A 14,695-nucleotide genomic window follows, 5' to 3' on the forward strand; every position below is an offset into this window, starting at 1 on the left:
TCTATTCGATATAAATGGGAGCAAAATGAAAATGCCCTGCTCCCTTTATCACAATTTATGTCTGTATTTGAACTTTGCCACTATTTGTTTATGAAAACTGCTTGTTTTCCCCTCTGAAATCTTTTTGTCAGAGCAGCTCAATACAACTTGGATTAAAAGAAGTCGCAATAGGTTAGAGAATCCCTGAAAATAGAAAAAGAATGTATTAGATTGCTGTGTAGCATTTCCCTGCTAGTATCAAAATTAGACTGCTACTTTTTGTAGAGTAGACATTTGGCTATTAATATTTAAATAAATAATGCAAGAAGCTGAGTTATTTCCAATTAAATCCAAGTTATAAAATAGTTGTCTAGAGCTCACTGCAGCTATGACTTACCTGTCTTATGCTTTCTTTGTGTAGAATTTTCCCTCACATTTAAGAGGTTTTTAAGGCTATTTTAGGTCTGGTTTTTGCTAGCCTGTAAAGTTCTTGCTTTTGAATAACTCTTGAGATAATTAGAAAAACAGAATTAGATTCTTTGGGCCCTTTAGGGAAAAGTGATGGCTTCATGAGGATTGATGATGCATTCCTATAGCATGCAGGAGGCCCAGTCAGAAATCTGCAAGAAGAAGGTAAAACACCCAAAGGAAGACTGCTTCCCATAAAGTAACATCAGCTGAAAGTATATTTATTTTCTTTCCCTAAAGTTGCTCAATGGAAAATGCCTTAAAAATTAGATTGTTTTCTTGTACTTGTACCAAAAAAAGCAGCTTCTCAGCAGTGCAATAATTTGATTTTTATACTGTGTCATAAGTACTGCACAGCTCTGAGACAGCTGGATTTTCACTGCTGACTGAATCCAGTGTTTAAAGATCTTGGGCATTTCCAGTCTTCTGATGTGTGGTATCTCTCTAGGTTTTGTAATTGTTTCATACTTGAATCTGCTGGCTCAAGCTTGAGATTTCTGCATCCAGTTTCTTCTTCCTTACCTTGTCAGAGCTGCAAAAGGATCTGACTTTGAAACCTGGGTTATTTTTAATCTCTTTTCAATTCCTTACAACTGTTTAAGGTCTAAACATTTAAGAGGAGCACTGGCTTACCTCATTTGTGAGTCACACCTTCACAATAACAGGATGCCTTCCACAAAATGTTTTCAAGCTCATTGAAGTTGGATTCATTAGTAATGGGTTCATGTGGGTTTTTGGCTATATCTGCAGATAAAGTGTGGGGGTTTTTTTAGCAGAAATTCATGTACAGGTGGCTCTTTGGAAGGCTGCTGTTTCTGAGTAGCAGAGGAAAGGCAATGGCTATGACTGGAAGATCGGCAGTGAGGCATGGTGTTCATCTCTTCTGGAAGGCTATTGATAATTATCTGTCTCTTGCTTGTGAACTGTTGTGACGCACTGTTAAGGTAGACTTGTTCATTGACCCCAGCAATCTCCTCTGTTCAGGAGGTGGAAAAAAATAACAAAGAAAATTTTCTTCCATCCTATTTATAAACTTTGTCACCTTAAAATGAATGAGTTTGGGCATGTGTTCAGTGCTGCTGGATTATGCAGTTAGGATTCTTTTCTGGCTTCCTAAATGAGAACAGTGTGTAACACATCAGCATTCAGTGTGTGTGTGTAATCTGTTCTTGGTTCTGTGCTGCATGCAGTTGGCAGGAAGGGTCAGGAATTAAATAAAGAGGAGATCAGTTCATGCACCTGGATCTTGTTTGAAATCACAGGGTACAAAGCTTCTAAAGCTGTTAAAAACTCTCAGTGGCTCCTCAAAGGAGAAAGCTGGTTGGCAGAGAAGACCCTGAAAGCTGCTTGGTTATGGAGTACTCTTAAAATTTAATGAAATGTAATCCAACATTTTAATTGCATGTCTGGGCTTATGAATTTAATGTTGACTTTAGCAATTCTGCTTAGTATCTAATGGGGCTAAACTCTTTGTGTAACAATGAATCTCCTCCAAAAGATCTTAATCTTAAGAAATACTAATACTTGAAAAAGCAGGGAGGGAGAGGCAGCAGTTGCAAAGATATCACCTGGTTTCTTGAAGCTCTTCAAGTGTCTTTTGTGGTTCAAAGCCATCTTTGCTTTAGCTTATGTTATGAAAATTTCCTCCTTACTAGTCTGCAGAATGGCTTGGACAACCTACAGTGAATATGTAAGAGATTACTGTGATCTGCAGCCAAAATGGTGGAAGCATTAAACATTGCTCTTTAGCAAAAGAACTGCAGAACAGCTTTCCAAAGGGATTTATTGTACCTCAACCAGTAGCCACAAATGCTGGCTTGTGTCCCTGGAACGCTGAATGTTTGAGAAACACAGTTTGCAGCAGGAGTTAGTCAAGAGTTAGTTTAGGTACATCCTTGCCACGTAGTGCTGTACCATCTCTTCAGTCAGTCCTGCAATATTACAGGGTTTTGCTGCTTTGCTGTTGGCTTTTGATTACCAACTCTGCCTTTGCTGAGAGGTGACAATAAGAGAACACAAGGAATGCTGCTGAACCTTTTATCCTCTGACTGCAGAACATGAGATCTTTGTAATTCATCTGTTTGGGGTTGAAAGGGTAGGCAGGGAAGGTTGTGTTATATCTTGGATAGTCAAACTGTTAACAGTTTTTTCTTTTACACCTTTGTTATGGCTGTGTGCCCAGGCTGAAATGGGATGCTACTTTTAGTGATTCTTGCTCTTCATGGTGGTTTACATCAAGCCCAACATAGGACAGTAAGAGAACTGGTGTAGGCCTGGCCAGTCACATGTTCACTGCCCACAGGAGAGTCACTAACTGCGCCCTTTTCCAACCGCACAGGCTGATGTGGGAATGAGACTGAACGTGCTTCTCTGGGGCAGTGGACTTCAAGGAGAAGAGGAAGTAAACGTCCATTTCTTCATCTGTCCTCCAACAACATCCTATCCCACACCCAGCTGGCAGAATGGGCTGCATTGGGCAAAACACTTGGCACTAACTCTAACAAGGCTGGTGGTTTCGTAGTACGAGACAGCTGGCATCCCGTGAATCTGACACAGTGCTTGACATAATCCATTAACATAGATTAATAGTTGCCTGAATCACCTTAATTTTTCATTGTGGAGTCAGCAAGGTGGATGCTTCAAGTCTGTGGACTGAATATGCGCTGCCAAGGCACCCACCCAGCTCAAAGGTGGGAACCGCGTTCTGGCGCAGCAGGTTGACGCACAGCTGATGCGGGAAGTGCTTGTACCAAAGTAGCAGTTTTGGAGTTGATGGATTGCGTGTCCTCTCTTGCTTTCATGTGTCAGAATAGTTCTGGTTTCTCTAGAGGTCTACAGCTTGAAATTGAGAGAAAATGTCTATCATGTAAACACTTTTCTTTTGTGTTTATATAATAGAAACTGTAAATGTTAAGGTGTTTTGTTACCTTGCAGTGTAATGTACCATTTAGAAACAGAGTGGCTTTGGTTGGATGGGCAGCTTTCAGAAAGAGAAAGGGGTCTCTGCTGTAGCTTTTCTCTCCATCTTTGAGTTTCTATTGCTACAAGGAGACCTGCTGTACTTTGGAAAGGTTATAGTTGAAAGAAGTTACAAAACAGCACCCCAGGAGGGTATAATCTCCTCAAAGTAATCTCTTGGGAACTGCACATACTTGATAGACATTTCAAGGCATAAGCCTTCTCTAAAAAGTAAAGGGAAGTTCATTGGTATCCAGACAAAGACCCTTTGACCACCTGGACTTGACTTTAGATGTTGTCTGCTCCTTGCTTCTGGGTGAGGAAGTGCTGTCCGAGCTGTGCATATAAGGTGTGCTGCAACATTTTAGTAGCACTTAAACTCCCTTGACCTAATTCGCTTGCTTTTTCACTGGAGCATGGATTAGCAGTGGCTTGCTAGTGTAAAAGTAACCGGCAGTTAATTCTTGTAAGTCAAGTCCTGTATGACTGTGAATTTGGGTAATGCTGTCTTTTTGGAAAAAACAGGGCAAACTCCTCAAATGAATGTGATAAAGGATAAGCAGGGGTGATCCTGGTGCCAAATAATGACATGACAGGCAAGACTTGGATGGTGCTGGCTACTTTTGACTGCTGCTTTTTTCTTCTCTAAGTCACGACTGATCTCAGCTCTTAGCCAGAGCAGGCTTCTTTGGAGGCCTTAACACATTCCACAGGATTCCAGATTGTTCTGAAAATACTTTCTAAATGCTGTCTTAATTAAAGATTTCTTTAAGTCAGAATTAAGTTATTAAAATGTTCCAGGCATTTTCTAGAAGTCTTTGAAAGCTGACTATACATTCCTTTCAAAGTTGATCTACTGCCTGTTATGGGTTACAAAGTAATACTGTGCTATTTGTGGGTTACAGATTCAAATAAATGTATGATTTTTTTTTTTTTCTTGCAGCAGTTTGCCTTTTTGTGAACTGACACTGCCATTGAGTCACTCTTTAGGATTTTGCAATTGTGTAGTTGTGGTCCTTTAGCAGTAATGGAAGAAAAAGTCTGCATAAGATGAGACTAACAGCCATCTAAAATGTCTCTTTTTTGTTTTGCAGAACCTGTGGCTGCTTCTAAAATAGTGGATGATCATACATGATAGGTTTTGTACTTCACAGAAAAACTGCATTGTGTGGAGCTGTTGGCAGCTCACACAGCTGTGGTGCTGCAGGTATTTAATACAGTGCTTAGGTGATCTGAAGATAACAAGTGCTTAAGAGATGTGCCTTTAAAGACAAGTTGTGCTGTCCTGGGTCTGTCCCTACCAAAATCTATGAGAAGAGGTAGTTCTCTGCCATTAAAATAGTGATGAGAGCCTCAAACCCAAACCATGTCCTGACTTTTTTAGACATGGATCGAGTGCTGCTGGTTTGGGTTTTTAATTAGAATTTTAGGATTTTAAAGGCATGCTGCAAATAGCTGTATTCTGTGTATCTAACTGAAAGGGCTGTGTATTGGAGGGAAGTGAATTTCTGTAACCTTAAAGCAGAATTCTTACCTTAAACAGTGTGTTTGTAAGAGAGCTCTGGGTCTGCTCTCTTTCCAAATACATGTTCTGCAGAGATCATGTTCTTCCTTGCATTTTGCAGGTAGTTTGGAGGAGCTAGTGGCTTCAGTAGAGTTGCTACCTTTTCCTGGTGAGTGCAGTTAACTTCTGCAGATGATGATATTCAATCTCTCCTTTACTCAACCAGTGTTCAGAAAACTTTGCTGCTGTTTCGAAGATTAAGTCAGTGCAGAGGTGTCTGTCTGAGCTTGCAGTTGGCCTTTGACATTTTAATGCTAAGTTCTATAAAGTTGCAAAAGGTTTCAAAAAAAAAAAAAATTGCAGCCTTGTCTATTTATGTTGTTTCTGCTGGGGCCCACGAGCAGCTGTGAAACTGCTTATCAAGTTGATGTTCAGGTTCTGATTGGAAATTGCAAGAGCATGTCAGACTAGAGCTCAGCCCGAAAACAAATGTGTGGTTATAGAGTGCACTATTATCGTGTACATCATTGCAAAATTTTTTACAATAAGTGGAATGTTAATTGTTTGCTGTTTGTTTTGCAATCTTCTGATGTATCAAAAACCATGTAGTTATCTATTCTTATTAAAGGTTCTGCAGTGGCAATGGATGGCTGTGTCCATATTTGCTGTACAATTACTGTTCAGTAACAGGAAAGCCTGCTAAGTGGTCAGTCAGTAAAAGCATTACTGGGAAACTACGTGCCTATTGAGCACTTAAAAGCTGAAGACAAATTTTCAACTGTCTTTTGTGTTCTGAAAGAAGGATGGGAGGCAGTTCTTACCAACTTTGCACTGAGATCAGACACTAAGCAGTGAAGGCAATAACTGAGTGCATTAATCTATGGGACCGAGAAAAACATTTATTTCCTAAGAGAACAAAGTATGACAGGGCTGTTTATCTCCCTTAAGTTTCCCAGGAGATATGAACCCAAAATACGTTGTGCTCAGCCTCTTCTATCACTGTACTAGATAATTTCTTTGTAAAACATCTTACCCAGAGAGATCAGCTTTCTAGCACAAGCCTTGCTCCTCTGTTCCTGCTCTGTTCTTGAAAGCGTTTTGCAAATTTGCCTTGTCTGTGAGAGGTGCCTCTTCCAGAGCAGCATGGGTAAAAACAGTTGCTTGCATTAAAAAGACAAGGCAATAACATAGTTGTGTGACAGTTGCTTTTCCCTGACCCACAAAACAATGTGTACTGGGAAGGTGTAGTTGGAGAAGGTTTATGTAGGTTTTGGACCACTTCACTGCAATCTGAAACACAAGTTACATGTTTACTCAGTCAATTTGCACTTGCAGTGTATCATTCTCCCAGTCTCTTCCTCTGGATCGGGATGGTGGACTGTCCTTAGGGATGTGGGACACTCTGCTCACAGACCAGGAAGTTGTGCTGGACACCTATTTGAGTTGGACACGCTTGCCTGCCTGTTGGGCAAGTTGTTTCAGTTGGCTTCAACCTTTCCATACAGGAATGCCTGTTTGGGCCACAGGAACAGCTGAATTAGCTGGTTTTCCAGAATGTTTTGCTTGAGATTTCTCTAAAGGCAAAGCCATGGAAGGCTTTTTTAATACAGGAATTTGGCATGAGCAAATGCAAAGTTAGGCAAAGCATGTTGAGCTGGTGGCAGCTGAAGGCTTGTGTAGAAGCACTCCCTGAAGGAAGGGAGAGGCTTTCCCTAGTGCTGGTTGCATGCACAGCAGTGAGACTTTGCCCCTGTTACATCACTGGCAGTGACTCACAGCCCTGTAAATCTCGGCTATACCTGTGATAGCAGTGGTTTTCCAGCATCAGTGTTTGTGTACGTTATATCTGTGCTGATTTATATTACTCAGGAACCTTTGGAGCAGGAAAACTATCACCTTGTTTGAATGGCTTTCATTCAGAGGGAAAGGAAGACCTGGGTAAAAACTGAGTTTCTTTCCGGATTAAAATCCCTGCTCTCACTTCATTTGAAGCAGTAAGCCACTATTTATTTGAGATCGAGTTTAAATCTAAAAACCACAGAATACTCAGGAAGGGATGTCATTTTGAGCACCCCTACTGGTGATAACCTGGATAAAACAATTGCAGGAAATATATTTCTGGGGGAGAAGTGAAGGGAGGTACTTGGGGTGTGCCACTTTTATGATAACTTCTGGAGTTTACACCTCTCACCAGAAAGATTTTTGATGTTTGACTGGTACAATCAAAGCCAGCTGGATTATGGGAATTTTAAGGGGTTTTTTTAAAGCATTTTTAAAAAAGCCCAAGAAGTCCAATTAGTAGAATTCAATTCATAGGAGTTTAAAAATTAATGGTAAGTTACCTTATAAAATATAGATCACTTGGGACTAAACTAAGAGCAGACATATGGTTTTGATTTTTATTTTTTTTTCTTCAAACTCTGGCAGGGTACTGAGGCCAGACAACTTTATTTTCCTGATACATTATAACCAGCTGCAGATGTTTTAGACATTATCGCTTCTAAATGGGCTTTGACAAATGTCTCCTGGAAGCCAGCAGCTCTAAATATTACATGCAGTATGTTCTGAGGAAATGTTGAAAATAAAGTTTTAGGAATTAAATGTTCAGTGTCTGAATCAAGAAAATTTACTTTCTGCCCTTGTCAGGGGATTTGCTAGCTGAAAACATCCTTTTGCAAGACATGCACAGATGTTAGTTGGGACACGTGTAGAGAACAGAACAAATATTGACATGGATGATCTTGCATGGTATGCTATTTATTGGCCCTCTATTGCTGATGCTGGAAGGTGGACACTTGCTTGAAAGGGTACTTCAACATATCTGCTGAACTGAAATTTGTAACAGGTATGCAACCTTTCAGCACTGAGGCAAAAAAAAATTGCCATATGTATTTGAACATACGGAAACATTGTGTTTTGTGTGTCAGTGACAACAGCATGGCCCGCTACTACAGAAACTTTTGTGATATTTCAATTACTCTGTTCGGGATTAAAGAACTTTAAGTAAATATCTTTTTGTGCTTTTTCTTTGCTGCATACCTTTGAATTGAACACTTGCCCAGAAGGACATCTTTGTGTGTATGTGTGTGTATATATAGTACAAAATGTTGCTTGCATGTTCAAATGTGTGGCTTTGGGGTGGAGAGGGACTATATGGTTATTGACATGGGAATTACATCAGAAGTCCTTGACTTCCAAAATTCAGACAGCTTGATTCATCACTGCATAAATGGTTCACTTTTTTTTTTTTTTCCCCCCCACACCCTGAGAGATGTTGGGAAAATATCTGTGCTTTGCTGCAGACACCTCATTAAAATGTGATTCAGTGTGCAGCACCCTGAGTTCTCAGTGTGGTCAAGGCAGGAGAGGAAGGCATCCTGAGAGGACCAGCGGAGGGTCTGAAGGCTAAATGCTCAAAAGTAGGTAGTGGAAGTACCCCTTAGGCAGGGATGTGCCAAACAGGCAATACATCTGGTAAGGACTGTTTACATGTTAGCAGTTCATCAAGTAATGGTGGTCCTAATTGTTAGAAATTGTTGGAGGGTTTGTCAAAAATCTTTATAGAGAGTTTTAAAAGGAAATGGGGATTGCTTATCAGTAGCTTTTTGTGCAAAGACTTTTTTGGTAAAAAGATATTTCAGAAAAAGCTATGTACCTTTATATATATATATGGTTAGTGATGCATCTTATTTGTAACCAAAGGGAATCTCCTTGCCTGTCTGCGTTACCCCTAAAGAGCCTTCCTCCAGCTTTGGACCAGTTTAAGTATAAGCCAGCTTGTGCTCATTGAAATCCCTCGAGTCTGCCTGGCACTGGGGAGCAATTCCAAGAGAAGATTAGAGATGGCAAGCATCAATGGGTAACGACTTGAGCAGGGACCTGCATGCTTTACTTGAAGGGACATGGCACACTGCCCTGCAGCGGGGAGTCGATTCAAGCAAATGCAAGTCTAATGATTTGGATTTTGCTACTTCACATTAGTGTTTAAAACTGCTTAGATATAATCCTCCTAGCAAATCTTTCCATGCTTTGCGATGGCAAACATTCACTGCTGCACACTGATTTTTTAATTTTTTTTTTAAAGTATGAACTGGTTATACTGAATTCTTGTGCAGCTGAACAAAGGCTCTCACTGATGCCTGGCAAAGAGGAGAAGTTTTCATGTTTGATTCTATTTGTACAGGAGCATAAAATGGTTCTTTGTATCAATGTGCAAATGAAACATTCAGCCAAAGGTTTGGTTTTGATACTTGCCAGTTGTGTAGTGACTCTGGAAAATGTATATATCAAATACTTGGCAGCAGGAGGTAACTGCTAAATTGCTGTAAAGCTACTGGTTGCAAGTGTTTAGTTGGACATGTTTTCTTGTCTTACAAATTATTATTAAGAAAGTTTACACTGAAGGTTGCTGTTCATTATATGAATCTTTTCTTAGTGGTTGCTCACTTGAGCAACAAAGGAGGTTTTTTCCCCACTCACCCAGAATGTTTCCACTGTGTCTAGTTTGCTCTGGTTTCTTGCCATGACTTCATCAGAAAAAAATCTCAAAGATAGTATGTGCCCCTCAGCTGCAACTGTCTTACCGTACGCTCTCAAGAGGTCCCTTCTCTGTAGGGTGTATGGAGCCCGAAGTCCTCACACTTTCTGATTAAAAGACAAGCCACAGTTCATTTTCTGAAACATCAATCAAAAGCATGCAGTATTTTTATGCAGCACTTGGAAGATTGATCTGAATACTTTGAAATCTGTAGTAGCTATGAACTTTGGCTTGCATCTTCTTGTAAGGAAAAGAAAATGATCCAACCTTTAATGGAAACTAGCAGAAAGTTGGCTTCTACTTAACTTAAAGGAATTTGGGGTGGTTTCTTGTCCCTGTGGTCTAAATGGAATATTTGGCTTGTCCAAAACAACTGCTGCTTTTTGAAAATGCATTTAAAGGAATTTTGGAGATTAAAGTATTGGATTTTCCCACTTTACCACCATGTACTATAGTTACTTCATACTTTCCCTTCTTGGATGAAACGTTTAGCTTACTGTAGTGAGAACTGCTATGTCAGTTGTTCCAGTCAGGATAGTTCTTAGTGAGGATGGAGGATTAAGGCTTTTAACTACATGAGCATGGGGTGGGTTTTTTTTGCATGCAGTGATCTTTCTGAGGCTTGCAAAGAAGATTACTTAAATGGAACGGTGTTGCTGTGGAGTCATTGTTGTTTAATCGGGAACTTCTTTGGCTGTCACTGAGACTAAAATGTTAGCATGGGCTGAATGCAGTTCTGAAAACTAAAGTCAAGTGCCTATTTAAAGTTTTATATAGGAAAGGTGGTTTAAATTGCAGCAACCAATTAGATTCAACTGTTCGGAGATGTTAAAAATAGGTGTCCTAAGCAGCCAAAAATGTGTTGAATTTCCCACCTACTAGTAAGCATTTATTGATTCCTTTAAGGCTGGCACTGAGGTTTCCCTTCTGTTTTTACAGAAGCAACCTTCCGCTTTAGAAGGTTTTTAACTTCTTTGGTTCAATAAGCCTGAAAGTTGGGGGACAGCAGAGTTTGGCACATGTTCCTGTATGAGGGAGTATGAAAGTGTGAATTTGAGTTTGTGAGTGGTAGAGATAGCAGAAAGAATAGTAAATTAATTGCCTCAGTGTGCTCTCCTGCCTGACGAATAATGATCCAGTAACCAAACAGCATGTGTTAAGGAGGACTTTGACACAAGTTGCCTCACTAATAGAGGTGATTTGATGATCTTGCCCCCATTTTGTAGCTTACTTCCCCCTCCATTGTGCTAGTACAGCTCTGGATGGGGACCTACTGTAAACTAGATTGATGAGATGAGCTGGGTTTGAAACAGGGAAAAAGCCTTTTAACCGAGCTTTACTCCCAAAGATGATGAGTATAGAATAGCAGGGTAATTCGGTGAACTGTGTTTGCTGAGCTGTGTAGAGAGAAAAGACTGTTGGTCTCACCTGTTCAAAGAATTTGCAAGGATTTACTTCAGACCATGGACAAAAGTGTCAGGATTTATCAATCTAAGATTAGTTTTACTTGAAAGTACATAGCAGCCTTGATTTTGTTTGTTTTATGTGAATTGGAAAGTAATTCCACTAAATTGCATGTATTAAGAGTCTTATTTTTTACTTTTGGCAAGATTGACATCTTATCATTACTAAGTGTTATGGTCCTTCCTCCTCCTAATGCAATTTGTGAAAATCCAGTCCTACGTAGGCTGCTCCTGAGTAGCTGTTCTAAATGGGATTACTGAAATGTTGACATTTATCTGAGCTTTTTACTTTTATAATTCATAATAGCCAACTGCTCTGGCTTATGCTTTTTGGGATGGTGAGCTTGTCTTGCCCCTTTGCATGGTGGTAAATTTATGGAGAAACATAAATATTTCCTAATCTGGGAGCATCATATGGACACTTAAATCTTGAGGTCTCTTTGCTTGTTACTTCAAGTTTCAAGAGATGTTCTTAGAAATAAAAAAGACTACTTCAGTTAATGTGTGGCCCCTAGAGTATTTTATAACATCAGGCATGGGAAAATATGTCTAGTTGAAGGCATCTGTGAAGCGATACTGAGAAGTAAAAGCTTGAGGAGGGGGTGAAAGTATTTCATTGCTCTGTATGCGTGTTGAAGTGAATTCAGATGCATCTGAAAGGCCACTCTGGCAACTTGCTGTGCAAAACCGAGGCTGACTTTTAGTATGTGTTAGATATGAATTATGAAGTGATCTGAGTCCATATTCAGTGTGCATCTCTTAATAGCATAAAATTATTCAAAGTCGAGTTGTTTCCTAGCATTTATGATTCTCTTGCCTTTCTAGCAAAGGTGGTAACTTTCACATGTAGCATTTTACTTGCATTTTCAGAAGGCAATTGCTTTTTTATATTGCCTTAAAATATGTAGCTTGTCTCTGAGTGGTCTTGCATGTGCTGACAGCCAAAACTAAAACTGCATGTATTTAATGGATTTAGTTTGGGATTCAGGCTAACATTCTTGAAAGAAAGCTTGCCATGTACCATCATATTCCATGATCTCATGGGGAGTGATTGCTCACAGGTTTGGGTGTGGCTGACTTTGGTTTGGGCTAAATAATCTGCCTATTTATTACTACTAGTTTTGGTAAACAGTGTGGTGCTTTTTTTTTCCTGAAGCTTGACAACCAGCCTTCTTCTTGTGGTTCTACTTTTACTTAAAAAGCTATATTTCTTACCACAGCCTTTATCTTCCATGCATCCTTCCCTTACGAGTAGCACTGCAGAGATGATGTTATCCACAACGGGTTACTTGACTAAATGCTATGACAAATTGTTACAGCTACTTGAAAGCAGTTGCTGTTCTGTTTAATTTTACAGTGTCAAGTTACTCTAAGTGCCAAAACTCTCTGTTTCCCTTTTTATAGAGGTCATTATATGTGTCTCACCTGTAAACGTGTCATCCCCGTGTGCCCTCTCCTTTATGGCAGGGAGAACAGATGTTTCTACCTACTGAAAGATGCTTCAGGCACTTGCTGCAGGAGATGGTCACCAGGCTGTCAGAAGCAATCTTTATGGGCAGGCTGGTCTTTCACAAGGAGATGTGTTTACAGAGCATGAAATTAACATTTTTGTACAGAGGCAAATAATTGCTTACAACGGAGACTTTAGTAGCAGATTTGAAGCTTGAATGATTATTAGTAAGGTCAGATGGAGCACGGAGTGATGTCCACCGCCTGAGCAAAGTCATTCAGAACTTTTTAGCTGTTCATTTATGCTGAAAGGTTTTAAGATGTTGTAAAGTTCATGCCTTGAGCTTGTCACTTTTGATAAAAACTTGTAATAGGCTGTGTTGCTATATCTGTATGTGTGGTATGGTTCCTTCAAAGTCATTCTTGAATGGAAAATTATTTTTTGACTTGCAGAAGGAGGGGGAAACCCCCATTGCCATTATCTTAGTCTTGAACTATTATCTAGTAGTACTCCAGCAATGGCAGGGTTTTTAAGAGACTGCAGGAAGTGTCTGTGAAACAGGCATTTGTCACCATCGAAAGGGATGTCTGTGAAAGCTTTCTGTGGTCAGGAGATGGGTCTAAAGGGCCAATAGGTCTTGGGTAGTGCTGGCTGTCCTAAGCTGCTCTGGTTAATACTCTCACTCGTCAGGTCAGGGCTTTTTCTTGAGCAATGATGAAAAACTGTTTCCGAAGAATGGATATTGGCAAAATTAACCGGATTGATTCTTCGCTTATGACACAGATCAAGTCTTGAACTTCAGTCTCCTATGGTAATAAGACCAGTTCATCATCACTAATTGCATCTCTTCATTCCTGGTTTCCTCAGCCTGCTTATTCCCTCAAGGTGACTTCCCCACTCAACAGATGTGCATGTCTGACAGAACATTTAAAAACCACTGAGCTTGAAGTAGGTGAACTTTTTGTAGAAGAAATTCTGTTTCGTTGCAATTAACCACATCATAGAATTTATTAAGTTGGACTACTGTTAAATGTAAGTGTCCAGTCAAAGTGGAGGTAGCTTTTCCTCTCTGCACACCGCAGTTGTAAATGGTGCTTAAGGCTTGCAGTGCTCCATTTTCAAAACGTCAATGCTTCTTCAGGGAGGGACAAATAAAAAAGTAACCAACATCACAAAAGCTGTTCTCAAAACCTTTTTAAAATTGCCCATGTTACACCCATGGTTTTCCCATTGCTTTTCTGTAGGACAGCATTCTTCAGAGGCAGTGGGACTTCCTGTTTTGTTCGTATGGTGCTGAACAGCCCTGACCGTAACACCTTGCAGTAGTTAGCCGTGTCTGTACTGAAAGTCAGTGCATGTGGCTTTTAAAGGAACATCCAAGCATTGCCTGAACTCTCCCCAGAACAACTGTCCTTGTGTTCTAGGAACACTCAAAATCTAGGATACATCTCACTCCCTGCTCCCATTACAAGAAGGCTTTCAAGTAGTTTAAGCTACTTCTATACAAGACTGAACAGAGATTCACCTTCAAAGTTCCTCCAGACAGGTGAAATGGAGCCCGATGTTTTTGCACACTTCGTGTAGGCTGGGCAATAGCACTGTTTTGCCAACACTGTTTTTGCCATGAGGTGGTACACCATAAATTTTCAGAGGACACGAGAGAGATCATGCATACAATGAATTACTCAGATGTAATAAGACCTGTTAATAGCCTACCCCCTTTGAAATAGTCCTAGCAGTGTGAACTTTTTTCTTCCTGTTTAATAAGACTCGGTAGCCAAACACCTAACCAAATGTTAGGAATTTGTATCAGTCATTCTCTGCTGTATCTTACGTACAACCAGGCATTTTACTCCTTTATTGATTTTTCTTTTTTTGTCAATGCTTAAACAGTAATCTTTCAATATGAAGTGAGACTCATAAAAATACTAGATATAACATGTCTGAGTCAAACTGGGTACTACTTTATTCTGGTACAACGAGCTTCAAAATCTCTATTTCAGAGAATGTGCTGCTATACAGCAATTTTTCTCAGTTCCATGGAGCTTCATTGTAGTGAGGTCAGACTATGCACCATAGAGAAGAGAATTTATATTTTATCATAAGGCTAACTGCTGTGCTGTTGTAATGACCCTGAAGGACAGTAAAAGCTGCAAATCAGTTTATTTGGAATATAGTTCTACTGTGCTATAGGAGCTAGAGTAGATCTAGGAGAACAGAAAATATTGTGGTATATTTTAATGTGAATCCTACTGGATGCTTGTAAGACTGTTCAGTAGCCCTCACTTATTTTAAGCTTCCATAAAGTGGACAGTGAAGATTTCTGGAATTCAATG

The 14,695-nt window shown here is 39.9% G+C and overlaps 1 protein-coding gene across 4 annotated transcripts in view; it reads left to right on the forward strand.

Annotated features, from left to right (window-relative positions):
• The window catches only part of GALNT10 (polypeptide N-acetylgalactosaminyltransferase 10), an 88,043-nt gene that overhangs the window by 13,268 nt on the left and 60,080 nt on the right, over positions 1 to 14,695 (forward strand). Inside the window, exon 1 of one of the 4 annotated variants that reach the window (XM_074838655.1) lies at positions 6,799 to 6,903. The exons of the other annotated variants lie outside the window; for them this stretch is intronic. The gene's annotated coding sequence lies outside the window, so the exon portion shown is untranslated. Of the gene's footprint in view, positions 1 to 6,798; positions 6,904 to 14,695 lie in introns of those variants that run through there. 4 annotated transcript variants of the gene reach the window in all.

Source organism: Strix aluco, chromosome 13 (assembly GCF_031877795.1).
Source record: "Strix aluco isolate bStrAlu1 chromosome 13, bStrAlu1.hap1, whole genome shotgun sequence".
Classification (NCBI taxonomy): Eukaryota; Metazoa; Chordata; class Aves; order Strigiformes; family Strigidae; genus Strix; species Strix aluco.